Here is an 18,045-nt window from a genome sequence, read left to right as displayed (position 1 = left end):
ATAGGATACAGTAAATGATTCTTTATTTGTGTTATGCCTAGAAAAGTTGGGCTGATGCAGAAACCTTGTCAGCATGGATGGTCAGAGCTTAAGAAGGTTCTACAACCGCTCAGATGCAGCCACATCGCGTGATGACGTGAGTGGCATGCTCCTACCAGTGTAGTAGGTGTACACTAGGTTGGCGAATGGTTGGAAACGGTCCACATGTCCAATCCCTGTACAAGTCGAGGAAATCACGTGGGCAGGTGAGCAATGGGACGCAAAGATGGATTTGCACGACATCTACCCCACTCGCAGATTTAGTAATCATTACCTTGGTTCATCCCAGTATAAATAGAGGACTTCTCTCCCATTTGGGGGATTGGCTACTTTCACAATAGAAAAACTTATTCTCTCTCTCTTGTATTCTCCAAACTATAACTCAGTTCGCTGAGCGCGACCTGACTTCACTCATTAATACAATATCAGTGGACATAGGATTCGCCTTGTGAGCATCTGAACCACTTTAAACATTATTCTTCTCCCTTTATTCAACTAAACACTTCCATAATCACGTGTGACTTCTGAGCCCACTCAGCATTTCTCATGTGCGAATAGTTGGTGTCAAAATCAAGCATCAACAGTTTGGTGATAGAATGAAAGCCTGATTTAGTACATGTTCTTCATCAAAAGAATCTCTTACTAATCGGTCCCACTACAGCAAATGGCTCACGGTTTCGAATCTGAGCGAACCAACTATGGCAATGAAGAAATCCCTCAGGTACAGGAGGACATTTCTCTCGAAGTGCCCCCAGCCTAACAAAATGTAATGGGGGATATCCCTTCAAGCTCACGGCTTGATCTAGCCGTCATGAGTTACTTAAAGAGGTTCAACAATACTCTCCAAACGGTAAGCCAAAGGCTGAACCAATTGGATCGGGTCGTGCCACCCGAATCAAATGAGGTGGTGCAACCGCCAAAAACGCTTGCAGGTCGTGTGAAGGCGTGAAAAAGGGCAAAAGCCCATACCGCGCACACTGTAGTGTGTAAAAGAAAGGGAAAGCAAGTGACGCACATGCGCCCCAAAGGGCTCGAGGGACTAGCGAACACCGATCGTGCCTTGGGTAGAATACCCATGGCATTGCAACTCGATGACATGTCACAGTCCGAACCGTCTCTTGTCACATCGCACGAGCACTCCCACAAAAGTGCAAGGCAGGGAGATTCTCATTATTGCCAAAATGACAACTTTTATCATCGTCGTGCAAGTGATTCCCACCGTCTGCGGGTCGGTTTGTACCATTGTGGAGGTCGAGAGAGTTCCTTAAACCATTCAATGCCATCATATGGCTCCAGCCAGCGTGTGTCGAGATTGGTCGGACCTGTCAGCCGAGGCGAGGAGGAATCTGACCTACGCAACCGTGAGGGTCGAACCAACGTTGTGGAAAGGAATCCTCAGATAGCTCTGCTACCTCAGATTGAGGAACTACAGCGAGCTATAGATCAGCTAAAGGCTCAACGAAATGAGTAAGGGCAGGTCGTAGAGGCGTCTCCCTTTTCTCCAGCAGTATTAGCTTATCCCATTCCATCAAGATTTAGAATGCCTGACATGCGAGCATTCGATAGGAATTCTGATCCGCAGGATCATCTATACCAGTTATGGAACTCCACCAAGTCTCTGACTGGGCAAAATGCTGTTGCTTGGCAATAACTCTTACCTCTCATGCCAAGCGATAGTCCAAGTCGCTCCTAGCAGGATCAGTCAGCTCGTGGCCCCAGATGACCTCGACATTTCTAAGACACTTCCAAGCAAATAGGAAGTTTTCAATGCCCTTAAGCTACCTGAGCAACATAAGGCAAGAGAGGGATGAGCTCCTCCAATCTTATATTAACAGGTTCCACAAGGAGCTCCATAAAGTAGCTCACACTCCCGAAGAGTTCGTTCGGACTCTCATTATTGCGAGAGTTCGCCCGTAGACGAATTTGTGGAAGGAGCTACAATCTGAGGACGATGTTTCCCTCACCCGCTTCTACAACCTTACAGAAAAGTATCTCCGCATTGAAAACTTTGTGGCGGCGCTCAACCGCCACGACCTCGGTCCTTCAGGCAATGCTCCCGATCGGGGAGAGAACAGGAGGGCTAATCACAAATGAGCTAATGACAATTAGCGAAAAGGAAAGAAGCAGCGATATGAGCCCAAGAAATCCTACGCCCTAGTTCCTTATCGCGATCGCGACAAGAGTCAGTACACCCCTCTGAATCCTTCATTCTCGACCATCCTTGATAAGTTAGAAGAGCACATGAAAAATCCCTCTTCAGCTAGAAGCAATAAAAAATATTGTTGCTATCATCGGGATAATGGGCATCATACCGATGAGTGTCGAGCCCTCAAGCAAGCAATTGATGACCTCATTAAGTAGGGGCACTTCAAAGAGTACATCGATGACTCTGCTCTCGTTTAAGAGAAAAATCAAGAGGAACCAGGCAAGAAGCATCGTAGTCATAAAAGTCTCTACAGTGTTGGGATCATCTTTGGGGGACCACATCTCCCAGGGAATTCGCGAGGTGCCCATGAAAGGTATACTTGCGCAGCCCGTCATGATCCCATAAGTGCGATGAGCACGACACTGCGACCAGCAAAGGTTCATAGAGAGGAGGAAATCACCTTCTTTGAGAAAGATGCAATACGATTACATCATCCCCATGATGATGCTCTCGTCATCACGCCCAAAATAGGGCGGTGCAAGGTTCATCAAATGCTGGTGGACAACGGAAGCATTGTGAACATCTTGTTCCAGCAAGCTTTCGAAATGATGAAACTGGATGAGGCCAATCTGAAGCCTGCCTCCATCCCTCTATATGGTTTCATCGGGGATCACCTGATCCACAAGGGGACAATCTCACTCTTGGTCACATTGGGTGACACCAACGAGGTGACCAAAATTACCGAGTTCCTAGTGGTGGACTGTCTGTCCGCTTTCAATGGCATCTTGGGACGACCACTGCTAAGAAACTTCAAAGCAGTCACCTTGATCTACCATCTAAAGATGAAGTTCCTCACCCCGATGGGAATAGAGGAAGTAACTGGATCTCAACGCGCATCTTGCGACTGCTATATAAGGACAGTGCAGATAGCGTGCAAGGGAAAAGGCACTCCACTTGACATCCCTGAACAGGTAATGACGATCAGCCGGATCAAACCACAGCCTGACCCAATTGAGGATAACATGGATCCTCGTATCCAGGAATGCCCTTCTATTGGGCCGGTTGAGGACCTATTTGAAGTATCAGTCGATCAGAACGAGCTGAGACGAGTGTTGAGAATTGGGAGTAATCTCAACCCCCAGCTCGCCAGCGACCAGACCAACTTCCTCAGGGAAAATATCGACGTGTTCGCATGGACTCATGCTGACATGGTCAGAATTAGCCCAAATATCATATGCCACACCTTGAATATCGATAGTGAGGTCAGACCGGTCTGCCAGAAGAGAAAAGCAATGGATCCAGAGAGATATGCTGTCTTAAAAGTTGAGATAGATAATCTCCTACTACACGGATCCATCTGGGAGGTACTCTACCTGAGCTGGGTTGCCAACCCGGTTTTGGTAAAAAAGTCTAACGGCAAGTAGTGGACTTCCGTTGACTTCATCGACCTCAATAAAGCTTGTCCGAAAGATAACTTTCCCTTGCCAAGAATCAACCAGCTCGTTGATGCCACCTCCAGGCATGAGCTGTTGAGTTTTATGGACTCCTACTCGGGATATAATCAGATTCCAATATATGCGTCGGACGAAGGCATACCTCATTTTTCACAGATCGAAGGCTGTATTGCTACAAGGTTATGCCCTTCGACCGAAAGAACTCTGGGACAACTTACCAATGACTGGTTAATCGGATGTTTTCTGAGCAGATCAGAAAATTAATGGAAGTCTATGTTGATGACATACTGGTCAAATCGCATGTCACTTCAGATCACATAGCACATCTTGCTGAGATGTTTGGTATACTTCAGAGGTACAGAATGAAGCTCAATCCTCTCAAATATTCATTCGGAGTATTCTCGGGGAAATTCCTAGGGTACATGGTTAACTAGAGGGGAATAGAGATCAACCCCGAAAAGATCCAAGCTCTCTTCGATATGAAAAGCCCGACTAACCGAAAATAGGTTCATAGTCTCAATGGGCGAATAACAGCACTCAGTCACTTCATATCAAAGGCAACATATCGCTGCTTGTCGTTCTTTAATATACTCAGGGCCAACAAAAAATTCGAATGGACTTCCAAGTGCAAATAGGCATTCTAAAGCATTAAAAAGCACTTCGGAAAGCCACATCTTTTGTCAAAGCCTTTCCCTCAAGAAATTCTTCTCCTGTATTTGTCTGTCTCTCAGTATGCAGTCAGTGCAGCTCTAATTTAGGAGGAAGACAGTGTCTAATGGCCAGTATATTACGCGAATAGGCGTCTGCTAGACGCCGAAATGTGGTATCTAGAAATGAAGCAATTAGCTTATGACCTGCTGATCGCCTCTAGGAAGTTGTGACCTTATTTTCATGCCCACAAAATCCATGTATTGACCAACTATCTGCTCAAGCAAGTCCTTTAGAAACCAGAGGCTTCGAGTAAGTTGTTCAAGTGGGCTATGGAACTAAGTCAGTTCGATCTGCAGTACATACCGAAAGCAACCATCAAAGGGCAAGCTATTACCGATTTCATCTCAAAATTTTCATATCAATTGATTTAGGAATTCGAGTAGCAGGCCAGTGAAGTCAAACAGAAAACCGTTCAGAATCTTTCAACCTAGAGCCTCTATATCGATGGATCCTCGAACAGGAAAAAGGTCGGGGCATGCCTTCTCCTCCTTAGTCCCGAAGGGACTCACATTCATGGTATTCTTTGGTTTGGGTTCAAAGCGACCAATAACGTGGTTGAGTATGAGGCCTTGCTCGCTGGTCTATGGTTGGCAAGAGAAATGGGATCAACCACGATTAGCATCCATAGTGACTCCATGCTGGTTATTAACTAGATCTTGGGGGAATACTAGGCTAAGGAAGAAAATATGATCAGTTATATGAAGAAAGCTAAGGCCGCGCTCAAGCCACTCAAGCACTTCATGATCACTCAGATCCCCAGAGACAGTAATTCTATCGCAGATGTCTTGGCAAAGATAGCCTCGTCGCTGGACTTAGATGCGTCAGAGAGTATTCTTGTTTGGTTCATAGAGATCCTTAGTATTAGCATGCCCGAACAGGCCATGAATATGACCGAGTCAGTTTCCTAGATGACCCCAATAATTTAGTATCTCCGAGATGGGACCTTGCCCAACGATAAGTTCGAGGCAAGAACCATGCAAACTAGAGCTGCTTGTTACACACTTATAGGAGATCAATTGTACAAGCAAGGGTTTAGTGCCCCTCTCCTCCGATGTGTAACCGATAAAGAAGCAGACTATATCATGAGAGAGATACATGAAGGGATCTGTGGTAATCACACGACCGCGCGATCTCTCGCCAACAAAGTTGTTTGTCAAGAGTATTATTGGCCCCTAATCCAAGAGGATACCTACAACTTTGTGAAAAAGTATGACAAGAGCCAACGGTTCGCGAACATATCGCGAGCTCCTGGCCATTCTCCATGTGGGGAATCGATCTTATTGGACCCATGCCAGTTGATAGGGGAAGAGTCAAGTATGCAGTGGTCGTGGTGGATTACTTTATCAAGTGGGCCGAGGTCGAATCTTTGGCTGTGATCACCACCAAAAAACTCAAGGACTTTGTCTTCAAAAACATATTGTACCTCTATGGAATTCCTCATACCTTCATCTTTGATAATGGAAAGCAGTTCGATAACGAGGAATTCAAGCAGTTTTGCGATGAACTGGGAATCCACAAAAAGTTCACATCAGTCGCAAGACCACAAGCAAATGGCCAGGTTGAAGCTATCAACAAGACCATCAAGCATACTCTGAAAGCCAAACTTGGCGCTGCCAAGGGTAACTAGGCTGACAACCTCCCTAAAGTCTTATGGGCATATAGGACAACTCTGAGAACCTCTACTTCAGAAACACCCTTCTCGCTAGCATATGGCTATGAGGCGATGATCCCCGTGGAGGTAGGAACTGGTTTGCTTCGGAGAGACCTGTTTAATGAAACAGACAATAAAGCGCTTATGCGCGCAAGTTTGGATTTAGTTGAATAACATCGCAGCAAGGCTTAGCTAAGGATAACAACCTACCAACAGCACACGAAAAGGTTATTCGACTCTAAGATTAGAAGAAAATACTTCCAGGTCGGCGACCTTGTTCTGAAAGAAGTCCTTCTCGGTACAAGAGAACCTAGTACGAGAGTATTGAGACCAAATTGGGAAGGCCCATACCGCATCGCTAACGTGATAAGACCCGAGACTTATCACCTTAAAAGGCTGAACGGTTCCGAAGTGCCGCGAGCTTGGAATGCTGAACACCTTCGCCCCTATTATCAGTAATTTCGAACTCATTTTTTTCTAATTTTCTTGTAAAGACTTACTTTTGCAAGCCTTATAAATAAGATAAACTCTTTTTTACTATCGTTTCCCGCATGTGTACCCTTTTGTTCGCATAAATATTATTTGTACAAATACTACTATAAATAGTTAGAAAGCGACCTCATGTCCACCTGTGTAACATTTGTAAGGTATGAAAAATTATAAGTACTCACGAATGATCAAGGAAACGATCTCTTTATTTATTGTAAAATAAAATAAGTACATATTTGCGAGCATAGAAACAGTAGTAAAAAGCAGAAGCCATCACTGGCCTTCGTCCCCAGGCCTTGGAGGTGCGACCTCAGTATCCCCAGGTTGGTCATCAAACACCTGGTCGACTGTTGGTTCCTCCGGGACGTACTTCGGATGTTCATCTTCCAGATTAGGCCCCTGACCTTCCTCCTTGTCATCGGCTCGTGCCATGGAAGCGAGGATCCTTTAGTAATCGTCCGGGAGGTCAGTGAAGTCTATGTTGGGATTCTTTGGCCGAAAGGGCATAGATGGACTAGATCGACTAGTCGGCAACACTCCTCTCAATCTCTAGCTCTTGTCGCTTCATCTCTTCGGTTAGCGAAGTGACACGACTGTGGGAGAATTGGAGTTCGGCCTCAAGTGCCCACTTCTGCTTTTCGGTGGCTTCCCACAACTGCACTCTGTCCTGCTCTGCTCGCAAGGCCCGCTCGGAGTTTGCTCATAGCTCTAGCTCTTTCTCGCCAGCCTCCTTGGTGAGTCTGGCCACTGTCCTTTGAGCTCTTTAACCTCCTCTCATCTCTTCTCTAGCTCGACCTTCTGGAAATCCACCGTGCGAAGCACAATGTTCCTCTCAGATAGATATTGGTTCGCTTGAACGGTGGATAGGTTCTTCTCTGCTTATGCGGCTTCTAAGTCCCATTTCAGCCACACGTTTTCTTCTCTCAGCTCGACCATCCCCTCAGCGACCCCCAACTAAGTCTTCTATTGGGCCAGGTGCATGGTGAGAAGGGACTGCGAAGTGAAGAGAACAAGGGGTTAAATTCTTTTTTTATTAAAAAAGTAAGGAAATGTAAGAAAGTCCTTGACGAGGACAAACCATTTTACCTGGCTTTGATGCTGAAAGGCCATGGTCATCAGGTCCACGGGTTAGAGACCACGAACTTCTTAAACGCCTTTGCGAGCTGGCACTCTAACAAGGTTAACATCACTGGCTGCAAATGCTCCAGGAATTGCCCCACGGAGTCCAGCACGAGAGTGCCCGTTCCCTCAACAGGTGGTACCTCACCCACTGGTTCCTTGCCCATTTTCCTCCCAGGATCTGCGACCTCCCTTTGCCCTATTAGCGGACCCTTAGGGGCAACGGTGACACCAATCGAGCCCCGAGGAGGCCCTCCCAAGCGGAAGGCCTGGTAGGGCTGCGACCTCCCGGGCTGAATGCCCAAACCCTCCGGCTCGAACTATAACTCCTCGGCCCGAAGCTGCTTCCTCTTTTTTTACTTCTAAGCCATCATCTTTTGCTCAGGACAAGCAGCCGCAGATTGGGGAGCACCCGCTGGTCGTACCGGTGCCCCTGCCAGCATCCCACCATTGGGAGTCACCCTAGCTGGTCCTATGGCATCGACCCGAGGGAAGGTGAACTCCCTAGCTCTCAGCGACTTGGGTACCTTGGGTGGCATGGTCGCTGCATGCGAACATCATTAGCAAAACAGTTCACCCCATGCAAATAACAAAGTTGGCTAAAGTTACGAATACTTACTCGGTAAGGTTTCTAAGGTCGCTTCGGGGTTGAGAAAGTCGCTCTGCAGGTTCGCAGTTGTCACGAGCAGCCTCGCGTCACGACTCTATTTGGGCAGAAAACCAAAGGCGATTATTCTGTTGAAATCGACGAGAGCTGACAACCTGGTCGTCTTATTTACTGCAAAGAAGCAAAGAGAGCTCGTTAGCAAAGATTAAAAGAAGGAAAATTCGCCAAGAAAATGAAAGGAAAACCTACTCAGCTCCCTAAACTGGCAGATGTCATCATAGTGAAAAAAGAAAAAATTTGTCTCATACGCCTCGACATTCCTGAGGTAACTGTGTATTCCTCCCTCGATCGTAGATCTCTTCGAGAGGCAAAAAGAGTCATTGTCTTTACTCTTCTTCAAATAGTAGAGCAGCCGAGCTCTAGCGTGGTTAGCTTGCCTAGACCGTTCTTACCTTATGTGATATATATAGTCACCGCTATCATATACGCATTTGGCATCAGCTGTAACAGTGCGACCCCGAAATGATCGAGGACCGACCTTATGAAAGGGTTGAAGGGAATTAGCGCTCCACATTTAAAAATGTTCTCAGAGATCGCAGCCATTCCTTTTGGCAGATTCCAAGCTGTATACGTCCTGTGCTGATAGACATCTACGCTAAGTGCATATTGGTCTACTGCTTTTTGAATTTCCTCTACTGTGGCTATTGCCAGGATTTTCTCAGAGGGACCCGCTGGGATGTCATGCACCGGCGAGCTCGTTCCCTCATATATTCTGGTTGTTGAAGTGTCCATTTCTTCTACGGTTTAAAAAAGAGTGACATACAGGAATTACTCAATCGTTGTATAAAGTTTTGTACGATGACGTGGAAGAAAAGGTAAACACTATCTTCCTTAAACCCTAGAAAAACCCTAAGAATCCTTGGGGACCACCCTTAATGACTCAAACCCTAGAGGAAAGCCTCTTCTCTGATTAATCACCAGCATACACTCGCTGTTATCACATGGTTGTCGTCAAAACAGAAAAAGGAAAGTAATGAAAGAATCATATTTACCTCTTGAGTATGAAGATGGAATTTCCTGCTGTGAACGTCAAGTGTGCACCAACTTGGGAGGTGGAAAACCTAGTCTCACGAAAGCTTCTTACTCTTTCTGAAAAAGTGAGTATTGTGACATTGCTTGAGGTGAGCCTAGGATTTTATAGTGAAGGAAGTGGTGCTCGGTTTTCTCGAAGCCAAGCAACGTTTGAACGAAAATCATCTCTCGCTGTTGATCGCGACCACGTGTCATCAATCAACGGGGAAGAGTAATCACCATGCTTCAAGAAATCAAATCGTCGCTTCCCTCCGTTGAAATGATCGAGCGATGGCTCGTTTCCCTCCTCTACATTAAATGCACTCTTATCCGCATTTAATGTTCTGATAAGGAATGTCGTTTCAACATGGCTTACATTTAATGCACATGGCTGACACTTATTGCACATAGGACATGTCTGTCAGAGCAAAAAGTGTTTCATTAATGTATTAGCTGCCAAAGCACAATGGATAACATCTAAAAAGGTCGTTAGATAAAACACTCTTTGTCACATGTCTGCTATGAAGCGACGTGACCCTTTGCCTTTAGCAAAAAATACGCTAAGTATAACTAGGTCACGAACCTCGGTCAAGGTAAGAGCATCAATATGGCACTGAATAAGGTCTGGTCCAGGTCGTGGGCCTTGCGGAAGAAGACCACTTCAGGTCATCTATATGAAAATGTCTTACGACCTTCTTGCAACCAGGTCGGATCGATCGGGTGTCATTCGGCACATATCAAATCAAGGCATAATTGTGTAGTTCTCAAGGTTCGATTCTCAAACCTTAAAAACTAGAGGACTTCTGTTATGCTTGGAAAAGTAAGGTTGACACAGAAGCCTTGTCAACATGGATGGTCAGAGCTTAAAAAGGTTCTACAACCACTCAGATGCGGCCATGTCGCGTGATGACGTGAGTGGCATGCTCTTACCAGTGTAGTAGGTGTACGCCAGGTTGACCAATGGTTGAAAATGATCCACGTGTCCAATCCCTACACGAGTCAAGGAAATCGTGTGGGCAGGTGAGCAATGGGACGCAAAGATTGATTTGCACAACATCTACCCCACTCGCAGATTTAGTAATCATTACCTTGGTTCATCCCATTATAAATAGAGGATTTCTCTCCATTTGGGGGATTGGCTAATTTCACTCTAGAAAAGCTTGTTCTCTCTCTCTCTTGTATTCTCCAAACTATAACTCAGCTTGTTGAGCGCGACTTGACTTCACTCATTAATACAATATCAGTGGACTTAGGATTCGCCTTGTGAGAATCCGAACCACTTTAAACATTGTTCTTCTCCCTTTATTCAACTAAACACTTCCATAATCACGTGTGACTTCTGAGCCCACTCAACATTTCTCACGTGCGAATAGTTGGTGTCAAAATCAAGCATCAACAATTTGTAATTTTTGAGATGTATGTTTGTCATCCAATCTCCTTTGAATGAGGATTACAAATGGCTAGACATTTAAACAAGTAATGATAAAAAGTAAACTTAAGTTAATATCTACTATCAATCAAGTTAACTTCTTTGCTTTAGATATGGGACAATTATATATTTTTAGCACTAGAATTTTATCTCCTAATCAACCACTAATCTATTCATTTTTCAACACGTAATAGTGTTCATGATTGATGAGATTGTTTTACAAAATCGTAAAGAACAATGGCATTCTCCAGTAAAATAGAGTTAAAAAAAAAAAAAAAAAAAAAGATAATCTTGTGTCTTGGTGATGACTAGGGGTGCAGTCGAACCGAGTAGCTCGTGAGCTACTTGGATTCAACTCGTAATGAGCTCAACCTCGACTCGTCAGAGAACGAGTAGTTCACGAGTTCGAGCTCAACTTCAAGCTCATGAAAAATGTTGAGCTTTTCGTGCTCGATTCGAACTGCTCGCGAGCTGTTCGAATAAATCGAGATGTCATTCGAGTAGGAGAGCTCGTGAGATCGATCGGTAAGGCAAAGCTCGTGTATTCATATTTGCCCTAAAATCTGAAATAAACTCATTCATTCGACTGAAAACAAAGACATTCAGCTACTCACCTCCGCCAAAACACACCGCAAGAACTGAGACACCACCATTGTCCAGCCTTCATCAAACCTTCATTCAACTACTACTGACCAACGACCAGCTTTAGCTACTACCATCCACCATCCTCTTCCCTTCTTCACTTTTATTTTGTTATTTTGTTAATGTTATGTAGGTAAGCTACTGTCGAGTTTATTGAAACTTCTTTAGTTTTCTTATTTGGCTACTTCCCTTCTTCATTTCTTATTTCGTATCTGTTTCAAAGGAACTGAGATCAGTTAGAAGCATTATCTAAAAAGCTCAAGGTAAAAACTATTAGAATAGAGGCTCCTTCTCAGTCTATTACTGCGACAAGGTACATTTTCCGACTTTGAACGATTAACTTTGTAGAGGTCTTAAAGCTTGATGATGATGGGATCTTTGTAATTATGAATTTGTTTCAGCAAATCTTGGTCACATCTACATGAAAATGAGTATAAGAGATGAATCAGAGTCAAGAAAACAAACACACTTAGTATGATTTCTGATTATAAATTGATGCTATTTAAGTCAGAGACATTTCATATTAGTTTTCATGTAAAAGAAAAGGGCTTAAAAGACTTCATGAATTCTGCTACCGTTTTCTACTGGTCAAAATAGACAATTGTAGCTAAGTTAGGTCCAGTTGTTTATTGACTTTCTATCACCTACTTTGATTGGCTGCCGAGAAAAACGTACAAAGAGAGAAAAGGAATCTAAAATCTAACCTCCATTCATTCCATTGTTTCCACAAAACAAAACAAAGAATCATCAGTTCAAAAATCAAAAAGCCATAAACTTGCTTACTTGAGTCCAGATCACATCAAAACATTCATAACCCAGAAATGGTAAACAAAGAACTGTAAAAGGGTTGAAGGAATGATAAATGAGGGTAATGAGATAAAAGAGATGTGGTTCATATCTGGTAGTGATTCAAGAGCGACTGAGAAAGTGGGAAGGGGATAGTGATTCATAAATAAGGGAAATGAATGGTATCATATCATGGATAAAGTATTCATAAATAACTCAAAAAGTTGCCAATTATGCACGACCTCATATTCAGATAAAGTATTTTGTGCTTAGGCAAAGTTATATTAAACTTTAGTTATAGAACAGAAACTGGGCCTAAAACTGTTTTATCCATTAGGCAGCATGTCTACATAGTTCAAAAATATACTTCCTTCTTTTAAATTGCCTCCATAATTAGTACTTCCTTCTTTTAATGACTTTTTTGTAGTTACTTTTCTTTTTTATTCTTTTTAATAACTTTGTGTAGCATGTCTTTTAATGTTTATGACTTTAGATTCTTTTTGCAGAGGGATTTGTTTATTCCAACGGAGCATCCGTCATTCACCCCCAATCCAACACACCCTTCCACTTCACAAACGCAATCAGTAGAAGATATCTTTGAAACCTGGTCTGATGATGATGCGACACCCACAGGCACACCTAGTGATGGTGTTGATGCTTCTACCCCTCGTACTGACGAGGAGCAAGTTAATCATTTTCAGAGGAAAAAGCGACCAAAGACATCAGCGGTTTAGAATGAATTTAAAGAGGTAGTTCTTGTTAGTGTATGCCCTAGGAACAAATTATATCATCGGTTCCGAGGCATTATGTTTTGTATATATATATATATATGTGTGAATGTATATAGTTGTATATACATTTTATCTTATCAATAGAAGAAAGTGTTCTTATTTCACATGTGGTTTATTGCTTCATTTATATATATGTATTACATGTGAAATGTCCGGATGATACAAATCTTTAGAAGATCAAAATCATCAAAGTATTCCCTACATAGGTAATATTAATTGGGCAATAATATTATATAGTAGGCATATTGAATGCCTCCATAGAATATCATGTGATGGTATTGGTGTGGGTAATTATAAAAGTTATATCACTAGGGCATTAGCATGGATACGCGGTTAGTGAACTGTTTATCGAATATGGCCATTTATGATGAATCACATGGACATTTAAAATTTAGTTAATGATTTATCATAAGATCGTACTAGGGTATTATTAATCCTTAGACCTGAGATATCACGGTTGGATTCTGCATAAACGCATATGGTTCATATGGTGTATAAACATGAGGCTAATCATGCCATGTGTTAATAAGCCGAATTGGCCATGTGTTTTTTATGTGTGAGGACAAGTGATAGTCAAGATGGGATCCGTTAACTTGGTATAGATTGATATCAAGTTCTTAGACAAATGTCAAGATACATTGGAAAAGGGAAATCTCCGGCCAGGGTATATAAAATGTTACATGAAAGGTTGTTTCATGGTGACACGTTCCGTATATATTGCATTAAAATTAAGATAAGGATTTTGACATACCATAAATCCATTCTTAATTGGGATTAGACAACGGAAGGATTTGATTATACAACATGTATGATTGTAAAAGGTTCGTTGGAGTATATCTTCATTGTGACTTAGGGGTTATGGAGCATTGCTAGATGCCTACCATAATCAGTGGGAGTTTTGTTCATAAAGAGTTATGACAAAACATATCGAAATAGATTGTGATATTGGGCCCACGGCTAGGCCACAGTGAACCTAAGAGGTCACACATAAAAACTAAGGAGAATGGAGAAATAGCCAAAGAGAGTTGATTATCCAAGGTTGGCTAGCACCTACCAAGGGTAATAAAGTTATTTATATGAAACATTTTCTTTATATTAAATTGGATTTTACAAGGGGTTGTAATTGTAAACAATTTAAGGGTTAAATTGTTATGTAAACAATTTAAGAGTTAAATTGTTAATTGTGATTAAATGTTAATCCAATGTTATCATTTAAAGAAGTCTAACAACTTCATAACAATTATGGAATTGTTTAAGGAAGTCCAAAACAATTATTGAATTGTTTACAAGGATTCCTATATAAAGAAAATGATATATCAATTTTTGTGTAGAAAAAAAATCTCTAAGAACCCTAAATCTCCCTCTTGGTCAAATTTCTTCTTCCCTTGGTGTGGATACTCTTTTGCTTAATTTCTCTTGAAATTAAGAGTCTCCAACGTTGCTAAGGGCTTAAGGTAACATGTTCTACCTTACTTATTTCAATTTGATTGAAATTTATTTTTAAAATATGACTATACTTGTTATAGTATGATATGCTTGATTCTCCATGCATCTATCTTTCAGTTCTACCAGATGGTTCTACAAAGGGAGAGTGTATTCATTGTAAGGCAAAGCTTGCAATAACGGAGACCAAGAGCACAACTCAGTTTGCAAGACATTTGAAATCATGTTTGAAGCAAATAGGTAGTCAAATGCAAACAAAGTTGTTTTTTCGGCCAGCTAGTTCAACGGATGATATCTCAATGCAATCTGCACTTGCATTTTCAGATGCCAAGTTTGATATGAACAAGATGCAGGAACTAGCTGTAAATTGGGTGCTCATGCATGAGCATCCATTTACAGTTCTGGAGGAGAAGGGTTTTAACATGATGCAAAAATGTGGTATGCCACTATGGGAGAAGATAACGCGTACTGCTTTGAAACAACATTGTGTGACTGTGTATGAGATACAAAAGAAGAAGTTGGTTAATTTGCTTAAGAGTATTAACAATATTAGTTTGACAACTGATCTATGAAATTCTTCTAATCAGAGGCTTGAGTACATGGTTGTCATCGAACATTTTATTGATAATGATTGAAAGTTGCAGAAGCGTGTGCTCAATTTTGCTCATATACCGGCTCCTCGACCTGGTGTTGAGATTGCTGCTGCTATTCATAAGTGTTTAATTGAATGGGGAATTGAGAACAAGGTGTTCAGTATCTCAGTTGACAATGCTTCAAGTAATGACGCAACAATCAAGATTTTGAGGGAGAATTAAGGAAGAAACAAGAAGCTAATGTGTGATGGGAGGTTGTTTCATATGCGGTGCACGGCACGCATATTGAATCTCATGGCTCAGGATGGGCTTTCCCAAATTAAGCCCATCATTCAAGACATATTTGACCGTATTTTGTATGTCAAGCAATCAGCGACCAGAGCAATTATGTTTTTAGAGATTGTTCAAATGTTACAGTTGCCCAAACGGAAACTCATACTTGATTGCAAAACGAGGTGGAATTCTACTTATCAGATGTTGACACTTGCAATTCAATACAGAGATGTGTTTCCAATGTTAGTTCAATTGGATAATAACTTTACTTTTGCCCCAATAGATGAAGATTGGGAAAAACTTAAGAAAGCGTGTGAGATTTTAGAAGCCTTCAACTCGGCAACTAATGTCATATCAGGGAGTGAGTACCCCACTTCTAACTTATTTTTGCAAGAAATTTTTGACATAAAAGAGTTGCTAGATGAAAAATGTTCTGAAGATGATGATTTCATTCGATCAATGGTGGGAAAGATGAAAGAAAAGTTTGACAAGTATTGGGGGGAATGCAATTTCATAATGGCAATTGCAGCTGTATTGGATCCGAGGATCTACCCACAAATGTATCCTGATGAAGAAGCACAAGACAAAATTGATGAAGTGCAAGCTGCCTTGTATGAGATTTATGAGGAATATATAGCAGAAACTCAATCTACCAACAGTGAACCACCTTGTAGAAATTAGTAAAGTTTAGCGGGACAATGTACAACGCCCTAAATGTACTAGTTCATAATTCTGCCAGTTTTTTAAGACAACTCAAATGGTGCAACATGAGAAACTGAGTTAGATCGTTATCTAGAGGAGAAATTTTGTTATGGGACGAGGATGATACCTCATTTGATGCGTTACAATGGTGGAGGGTAAATCAAACGAACTATCGCATTCTATCTAAGATGGCTCGTGAAATACTTGCCATTCCAATCACCACGGTCGCTTCAGAGGCAACTTTCAGTGCAGGGAGTCAAGTTATTGACACTTATCGATCATCGTTGTCTCTCGATACCATGCAAATGCTACTCTATGGTGGTGATTGGTGTCGCAATCTCTATGGAGTCAAGAAAAGTTACAAAGTAAGTTTCATACTTCTATAGTCCATTTTATTAAAATTATGTATTAATTTGGTCATTTATTAACATTATTGAAACTAAATCAATATGTTTTCCTTTTTGTTGTTTAGAAAGAGAAGACAAATGAGGAGTTTCGGCTTTCGATCCTATGAAGTTTTGGTGGAATCTTGACAGGTTAGTGATAGTAAATGTTTAACTTTTTATGAGAAATTAGTTAAACCATTAAAGTGATTGTTATATGATTTGTTTTTCTTTTTCTCCCTGTGATCAGATCAACGTCAATTGGAGCTCAAGTGGGCAACCAACTGAGGTTTGTTTTTATCTCAGCTAGCAGTTTTTTATTGCTTGGATAAATTTTTAGTCTGTAGGAGTGTGTTTGGTGGTTTTGTAATGTGGTTTGGTGGTTTGGTGGTTTTGCAACCTCAGCTGCTTTGGTGGTTTTGTAATGTGAAGTGTGTTTGATTGTTGAAAATGGGAGGGTTTTGTATTTTGTTTATGGTTAGTGTTGAGTTTTATGGGTTTTGAGATGGTTTTGTAATTGGGTTTTGTGTGTTTGAGTTGGTAAGTGAAATTGGTGGATATATCTAGTGAACTAGATTGAACATACTTTGTGGTTGCTGGGTTAGGCAGTAATGTGTTACTATTTCTAAAAATTGAATATAATATGTTTGCTATATGCAAATTTCAATGATTTGGGATGCTTTACATGTGCACAGGATGTTGAAGAAGGGTGTTGATGAAGGAAGGTGGTCTGAAAATTTTGTCTAGCTTAAAGGCATAACACCAGAAGGAAGATGGAATTTTGTCTAGTTTTTTACAGTCTGAAACTGATTGTTGTTCTTTTACTTTTACTTCAGAACTGCTACTTGAGTGGTTTAAGCTTGATTAAGATCGAGACACAGATATTGACAAGCATATAAATTATATTGTCTCAAGATTAGCTTCAGCTATTTTAATTGATTTGTAGCATGATTTTATATCAAGTTGCAAAACTATGTGGTTTGCCAGAATAAATTTTAATGCTATGAAAACTAATCTTAATTTCCCATTACAACACGTTGTGAAGATAAATCTCCAACCAATTCAAATGCTTTTACTGCAACTTTAGCTGCTTTTGAATTTCAGAGCTTGGATATTCAAAAATCTGCAAATCTGCAACCTATTCAAAAATCTGCAAATCTGCAACCTATTCAAAAATCTGCAAATGAGCTTGGCTCGAGCTCGAGCTCGACCCTTCTCAACGAGCCAAGCTCGAGCCAGGCACTGCTCGGCTCGGCTCGGCTCATATGCACACCTAGTGATGACTGCAGTATTCAGTTAACAACTTCTATCTTCAAGTTGACTTGGGTTGACATACGAACTAACCAGACACAACAATTTCTAAGTTTCACTGAAGTTATTAACTCACTGAGCTTCCCTTTCAAATGTTTTTCTAATGGGAGAGAAGAAAATTTCACTATAGAACGAAGTCGTGCCTCCTAAAAACATCACAGAGATCAAGGAAATTAATATCAACCAAAGGTAACTAGCTGCAGAGTTTTTAACAAGACTAAACGAAGCCAGATATCACAGTTTAATACAAAAAATAAAAAATTGGAAGTAACTCAAAACTAACCTGGACTGGATGCTCTTTTTTACTACAAGTAAACCCAATCTGAATACAATGAATTTAACTAGATCAAGTAACACTATCATTCTGATGTCAACATGTTACAAATGCTGCTTTCCTTTCACTTT

General features: G+C 41.4%; 1 pseudogene; it reads right to left on the bottom strand.

Annotated features, from left to right (window-relative positions):
* LOC116132810 overlaps positions 1–18,045 on the bottom strand; it is a 30,284-nt pseudogene that overhangs the window by 10,976 nt on the left and 1,263 nt on the right.

Source organism: Pistacia vera, unplaced genomic scaffold (genome assembly GCF_008641045.1).
Source record: "Pistacia vera cultivar Batoury unplaced genomic scaffold, PisVer_v2 Contig260, whole genome shotgun sequence".
NCBI classification, from domain to species: domain Eukaryota; kingdom Viridiplantae; phylum Streptophyta; class Magnoliopsida; order Sapindales; family Anacardiaceae; genus Pistacia; species Pistacia vera.
Note: the sequence above shows the minus strand (reverse complement) of the source record. Positions and strands in the feature narration are given on the sequence as shown.